Source organism: Heterodontus francisci, unplaced genomic scaffold, assembly GCF_036365525.1.
Source record: "Heterodontus francisci isolate sHetFra1 unplaced genomic scaffold, sHetFra1.hap1 HAP1_SCAFFOLD_591, whole genome shotgun sequence".
NCBI classification, from domain to species: Eukaryota; Metazoa; Chordata; class Chondrichthyes; order Heterodontiformes; family Heterodontidae; genus Heterodontus; species Heterodontus francisci.
The window spans coordinates 240087-247877 of record NW_027140238.1 but is presented as its reverse complement, the minus strand read 5'-3'; positions in this window follow the sequence as shown (position 1 = coordinate 247877).

Genomic DNA, 7791 nt, shown 5'->3' with positions numbered 1-7791 from the left:
ACTTTTACCTCCCTCTCTATCCCGCCTGAGGCATCGGTATCCTGGGATATTTAGTTGCCAATCATGCCCTTCTCTGAACCAAGTCTCAGTAATAGCAATAACATCATACTCCCAGGTACTAATCCAAGCCCTAAGTTAATCTGCCTTACCTACTACACTTCTTGCATTAAAACAAATACACCTCAGACCACCAGTCCCTTTGCTTTCATCATCTGCTCCCTGCCTAATCTTTCCCTTAGTCACGCTGACTTCATTATCTAGTTCCTTACAGGCTTTAGTTACTACATCCTTACCCTCCACTGACCTCATTTGGTTCCCATCCCCCTGCCACATTAGTTTAAACCCTCCCCAACAGCGTTAGCAAAAGCACCCCCAAGGACATTGGTTCCAGTCCGGCCCAGGTGTAGACCGTCCAATTTGTAATAGTCCCACCTCCCCCAGAACCGGTCCCAATGTCCCAAAAATCTGAACCCCTCCTTCCTGCACCATCTCTCAAGCCACGCATTCATCCTGACTATTCTTTCATTTTTACTCTGACTATCACGTGGCACTGGTAGCAATCCTGAGATTACTACCTCTGAGGTCCTACTTTTTAACTTGGCTCCTAACTCCCTAAACTCCGCTTGGAGGACCTCATCCCGTTTTTTACCTATATCATTGGTGCCTATGTGCAAAACGACAACTGGCTGTTCACCCTCCCCCTTCAGAATGTTCTGCAGCCGATCTGAGACATCCCTGACCCGTGCACCTGGGAGGCAACATACCATTCGGGAGCCTCGTTTACGACCACAGAACCGCCTATCTACTCCCCTTACAATCGAATCCCCTATGACTATAGCCCTTCCCCTCTTTTGCCCGCCCTTCTGAACAGCAGAGCCAGCCACGGTGCCATGAACCTGGCTACTGCTGCCTACCCTTGGTGAGCCATCTCCCTCAACAGTTTCCAAAACGGTATACTTGTTTTGGAGGGAGATGACCGCAGGGGACTCCTGCGCTGCCTTCCTGCTCTTTCTCTGCCTTTTGGTCACCCATTCCCTTTCTCCCTCAGCAATCCTAATCTGCGGTGTGACCAATTCACTAAACGTGCTGTCCACGACCTCCTCAGCATCGCGCATGCTCCAAAGTGAGTCCATCCGCAGCTCGAGAGCCGTCATGCGGTCTAACAAGAGCTGCAGCTGGACACACTTCCTGCACGTGAAGGAGTCAGGGTCATCAGCCATGTCCCTGAGCTCCCACATTGAGCAAGAGGAGCATGATACGGGTCTGAGATCTCCTGCCATTTTTAATCTTAAGTTTAAACTTAGTTAAATGAAAAAGGAACGAAAGGTTTTTACCAATCACAATAAAACCAGAAATTTGAAAAAGCCTTACCTTATATACACCCCACCGAGCCCTTTCTTTTGGTTCGAGGAGGAGGGCGGGTGGGAGACGCTGCAGGTGTGGAGTCGCGGGTTCAGAAACCGCCCAAATATATAGTGTTTTACTTACCCAGCAGCCCCCTGGCCTCCACCAAAAACAAAAGGAAATTAAGTTTACTTTCAAACTGACCTTCCCAGCTGCTCACTTGCTCGCACTCTCTGCTCCGGAAAAAGCTGCCAGCAGCCCCCTGGCCTCCGCCGAAATCAAAAGGAAATTAAGTTTACTTTCAAACTGACCTTCCCAGCTGCTCACTCGCTCGCACTCTCTGCTCCCGAAAAAGCTGCTGCAATGCATTTGCTTCATAATGCTCCTGTGAAGCATCTTGGGATGTTTTATTACATTAAAGGCATTACATAAATTTAATTTGTTGTTGTTGACATTTACCAGACATGACTTTTCTTACCAGACCCTTGCTGCTGGCCATTTGTGGTCCATTTTTTTCTCTCTCAAGCAGCGAATACATTTGTCCTGGGATGTGAACTCTAGAAATTTCCACATCAATGACGTTATATTGACTGGTCAGTAAATATAGAGCTCACTACATCTCTCCTTCCTTAATCAGAGTGCAATATTGGCAACCCTCCAGTTCTCTGCCACGACTCCCATATCCAAGGAGAATTGGAAGATTCTGGCCAGTGCCTCTGCTATTTCCACCTTTCCCTCCCTCAGCAACCCTCATACATCCCATCCAGACTGGGTAAATGTTATTGTTTATTGTGGTACAAAAAGAGTTGAAATGGAAAGGGTTAACAGAACCTGTTTGTTCAGTGACTGTAATTAATGTTAGTCTCCATGGACCCTAACTGTGTCACTGGAGCGTTTTCATTTTCTATTAATAAGGGACTCCTGTCAATGTGTTATCACATAGTGTCAGCGGGAGCATCACGCTCGGCGCTGATAGGGATCAGTGACTCCAGAGAGAGGGAGAGTATCGATCAGAATCTGAGAACAATAGATTGGAATGTTACAACAATGGGTCCGAATCTCAGAACAATAGATTGGAATGTTACAACAATGGACAGGAGTTTATCCTCGGATCTTTACTATCTTTCTACATATTATGATTGGTACTCATTAGACGGTCGGATCCTGTATGCACTTGAGATAATTCAATATTTTTACTATCCCATCCTGGCTATTGTTGGTGTCCCTGGTAGGTCTTGCTATACAGCTATTAATTACATAAACCATGTTTAATTGCATTACTGCTCCTGTAATTTACTCTGCCCTTCTTGCTGCTGCTGCTGTTCCTGGTGAATCTCCACTTCCTGCTATTAGCTGTCAATACATTGCTAATTGTATTGCAGTTCTTGTAAATCCATCTCACATTGCCCTTGAGAAGGTGGTGGCGAGCTGCCTTCTTGAACCACTGCAGTCCATTTGGGGTAGGTATACACTTAGTGCTGTGAGGTCGGTAGTTCCAGGATTTTTGACCTAGCGACAGTGAAGGAACAGCGATATAATTCGAAGTCAGTATGGTGTGTGACTTGCACGGGAACTTGCAGGTGGTGATGTTCCCATGCATTTTCTACACTTGTCCTTCCTGTTGATAGAGGTCGCGGGTTTGGAAGCTGCTGTCGAAGGAGCCTTGGTGAATTGCTGCAGCGCATCTTGTTGATAGTACACACTGCTGCCACTTTGCGTCTGTGGTGGAGGGGGTCAATGTTTATGGATGGTGTGCCAATCACGCGGGCTGCTTTGTCCTGCATGGTGTCGAGCTTCTTGAGTGTTGTTGGAGCTGCACCCATCCAAGCAAGTGGAGAGTATTCCATCACACTCCTGACTTGTGCCTTGTAGATTGTGGACAGGCTTTAGGGAGTCAGGAGGTGAGTTACTCGCCTCAGGATACCTAGCCTCTGACCTGCTCTTGTAGCCACGGTATTTATATGGCTACTCCAGTTCAGTTTCTGGTCAATGGTAGCCCCTAGGATATTCATAGTGGGGGATTCAGCGATGGTAATGTCATGGAATTCAAGGGGAGATGGTTTGATTCTCTCTTGTTGGAGATGATCATTGCCTGGCACTTGTGTGGCGCGAATGTTACTTGTCACTTATCAGCCCAAGCCTGGATATTGCCCAGGTCTTGCTGCATTTCTACACGGGCTGCTTCAGTATCTGAGAAGTCACGAATGGTGCTGAACATTGTGCAATCATCAGCGAACATCCCCACCTCTGATCTTATGATTGAAGGAAGGTCATTGATGAAGCAGCTGAAGATGGTTGGGCCTAGGACACTACCCTGAGGAACCCCTGCAGTGATGTCCTGGAGTTGAGATGGTTGATCTGCAACAACCACAACCCTCTTCCTTTGCGCTAGGTAAAGCTCCAGCCAGCGAAGGGTTTTCCCCCTGATTCCCATTGACCTGTTTTGCTAGGGCTCCTTGATGCCATACTCAGTCAAATGCTGCCTTGATGCACTTCAAGCACCCATCCAGTTTCCTTTTGAAATTGGAAGTAAGGATCAAATTGGGAGGAAGTAAAGCTGGTAACAGGAGGTAGAAAAGCAGAAAGTGACATTCGAAGGGAGGCGAAACAAAGATGAGCATCAACTGGAATGCTGAATGTCAAGAAGACACGGTTAAGGGCACTGTACTTGGATGTACGCAGTATTCGGAGCAGGGTAGATGATTTACAGGCGCAAATAGAGGTAAATGGGTATGATTGAATTGTCATAACGGGAAGGTGTTACAGGTTGACCAAGACTGAGAACTGAAAATGCAGGCATATTCGACCTTTCGGAAGGACAGGCAAAACGTGAGACAATGTAATGTTGCGATGATATTAAGGGATGGGATCAGTACATTAGTAAGGGAGGATCTCAGGTCTGAAGAACAAAATAAGGGATCTGCTTGGGTGGAGCTAAGAAACAGCAAGGGGCAGAAAACATTGGTAGGAGCTGTTTATAGGCTACAAAACAGTAGTGTTAGCGTGGGGCATGGCATGAATGGAGATGGGAGAATCATATTGCATGGTTAATACAGTAATCACGCGTGACTTCAGTCTTCATATAGAATGGGTAACCTAATGAGAACAAATACTATGGATGATGAGTTTCTGGAGTATGTTTGGGATGGTATTCGAGAGCAGTATGTTCAGGAACCGACCTAAAAACAGGCTATTTTAGATGAAGTATTATGTAATGAGACATGACTAATTAATACTTTTATTGTAAAATTACCTTTAGGGATGAATTACCATAATGTGATAGAATTTGAAATTATGCTTGAAAGTAACTTCGTTCAATCTTAAGCCAGGGTGTTAAATTTGAACAAAGGAAATTCGGAAGGTATGAGGGGAAAATTGCCCGAGGTGGATTGGAAAAATACATTAAAAGGTATGACAGTACATAGGCAATCGACAGTCTTTAAAGAAATATTATATAGTTTACAGCAACTATACATTCATTCCAGGCACATAAACCCCAAACGTAAAGGCAGTCAACTGTGGACAACAAAGGAAGTTGAGGATTGTGTAAGATTAAAACTGTGGTTAACACCACAGTCTCACAGCTCTAGCGACTCGGGTTCAGTTCTGGGTACTGCCTGTGTGGAGTTTACAAGATCTTCCTATGAACTCGTGGGTTTCCGCCGGGTGCTCCGGTTTCCTCCCACAGCAAAGACTTGCAGGCTGATAGGTATCTTGGCAATTGTAAATTGCCCCTAGTGTAGGTAGGTGGTAAGGGAATGGTGGGAATGTGGTAGGGAATATGGGATTAATGTAGGATTAGTATAAATGGGTGGTTGTTGGTCGGCAAAGACTCGATGGGCCGGAAGGCCTGTTTCAGTGCTGTCTCTCTCTATGACTCTATCCAAGGCCTATAAAGTTGCCATAAATAGTAGTAAACCTGAGAATTGGGAGGACTTTATAATGCACCAAAGGAGGATGAAGAAACAGATAAAGAAAGGGAGAATAGAATGTAAATGTTAGCTGGGAAAAATATAAAAAACGGACTGTAAAAGCTTCTACAGGTATGTAAAAAGGAAACGTTTGACTTAGACAAAAGTGGGTCCATCATAGGCAGTGTTAGTAGAATTTATAATGGGGAACAGAGAAATGGCAGAGAAGCTAAATGATTACTTTGTGTCTGTCTTCACCGAGGAATATATAAGAAATCTCCCAGAATTAGAGATGCAATGGATTTGGGGAATGAGGAATTGAAGGAAATTAAAAGCAAAATACAGTGGATGCTGGAAATCTGAAATAAAAACAAGAAATGCTGGAAACACTCAGCAGGTCTGGCAGCATTTGTGTAGAGAGAAGCAGAGTTAACGTTTCAGGTCAGTGACCTTTCTTCAAAACTGCAATGAATTGAAGGAAATTAGTATTAGTAAAAAGGTTGTATTGGAGAAGTTAATGGAGCTGAAGGTTGGTATGTCCCCAGGACCTGATATTCTACATCCCAGAGTGTTGACGAGATAGCTATGGAGATAGTGGATGCATTGCTTATCATCTTCAAAATTTCTGCAGATTCTGGAGCGCTTCCTGCAGATTGGAAGGGCGCAAATGTCACCCCACTATTTAAGAAGGGAGGGAGAGAGAAAACAGGGAATTACAGACATGTTAGCCTTTCATTAATCGTTGGGAAACTGCTAGAATCATTTCTAAAGAATGTTAAATGGACACTTGGATAATAATGATCTGATTGGGCATAGTTAACATGGTTTATGAATGGGAAATCATGTTTGACGAACCTGTTGGAGATTTTGAGGATGTTACTAACAGAATTGATAAAGGGGAGTTGGTGGACATGGTATACTTGTATTTTCAGTTTTTTGATAACTCCCCCAAAGGAGGTTGCTTCGCAAAATTAATGCACATGGGATAGGAGGCAATATACTGGCATGGATTCAAGATTGGTTAACAGGTTGGAAACAGTGAGTAGGAATAAACAGATCAGTTTCACGTTGGCAGGCTGTGACTAGTGGGGTACTGCAGGGATCAGAGCTTGAGCCTCAGCTGTTCACAATATATTTCAATGATTTGGATGTGGGGACCAAATGTAATATTTCCAACTTTACATATGACACAAAACTAGGTGGGAATGTGTATTGTGAGGAAGATGCAGAGCGGCATCAAGGGGAATTGTTCAGACTTGGTGCGTGGGAAACAACATGGAATATAATGTGGAAAAATGTGAGGTAATCCACTTTGGTGGGTGGAATAGATGTGCAGAGTATTTCTGAAGAGATAAATTAGGAAGTGTAGATGTACAAAGGGGCCTGGGTGTTCTTGTCAATAAGTCACTGGAAGCTAACATGCTGGTGCAGCAAGCAATTACAAAGGTTAACCTTTATCGTAAGAGGATTTGAGTACAGGAGTAGTGCAGTCTTGCTACAATTTTATACAACTTTAGTTCGTCCGCAGTTGGAGTATTGTGCGCAGTTTTAGTCCCCTTACTTTAGGAAGGATATTATTGCCATACAGAGAGAGCAACGACGGTTCATCAGACTTGTTCCTGGGATGTCGGGACTGTCTCATGCAGAGAGATTGGGGAAACTATTCTCTAGAGTTTCGAAGAATCAGAGGTGATCTCATTGAAACCGACAAAATACTTTAAGAGATAGACAGGGTAGATGCAGCTAAGATCTTTCCCCTGGTTGGGGAATCTAGAATTAGCAGACACAATTTCAAAATAAGTGGGAAGCCACTTAGGACAGAGATGAGGAAAAATGTCACTACTCAGAGGGTTGTGAATCTTTGGAATTCTCTAACCTAGAGGGCTGTGGAAGCTCAGTCATTGTTTATGTTCAAAGCAGAGATTGATACATTTCTAAATATCAATGAGATAAGAGGATATGAGGATAGTGTGGGGAAAAGGCATTGAAGTGTATGATCAACCACGATCATATTGAATGGCAGGTCAGGCTGGATGGGCTGAATGGTCTACACCTGCTCTTATGGTCCTATGTTCCTAAATCATTGATTGTCTCGGCTTCCACCACCCTCATGGGCAGTGATTTCCAGCTCATTACCATCCACTGTGTAAAAAGGTTCTGCCTCATATTCCCCCTGCATCTCTTACCCAAAACCTTCCATCTGTGTTCCCTGGTCCGTGTTCCATCAGTTAATGGGAACAGTTTTTCCTTGCCTATATCTTAGCTAAACCTTTAAAAATCATGAGGGGTCTGGACAGAGTAGGTAGGGAAAAACTGTTCCCACTCGTCAAACGATCAAGAACGGATGGGCCTAGATTTAATGTAATTGGTTTAAAAAATAGCAATGCCAACATGAGGAAAATATTTTCACACAGTTAGTGGTTGCACCCTCTTTTGAACAAGGGTGTAACGTTTGTATTCTCCAGCCCTCTGTCATCACCCCCGAGTCGAAGGAAGATTGGAAAATTATGGTCACTACCTCTGCGATTTCCACCCT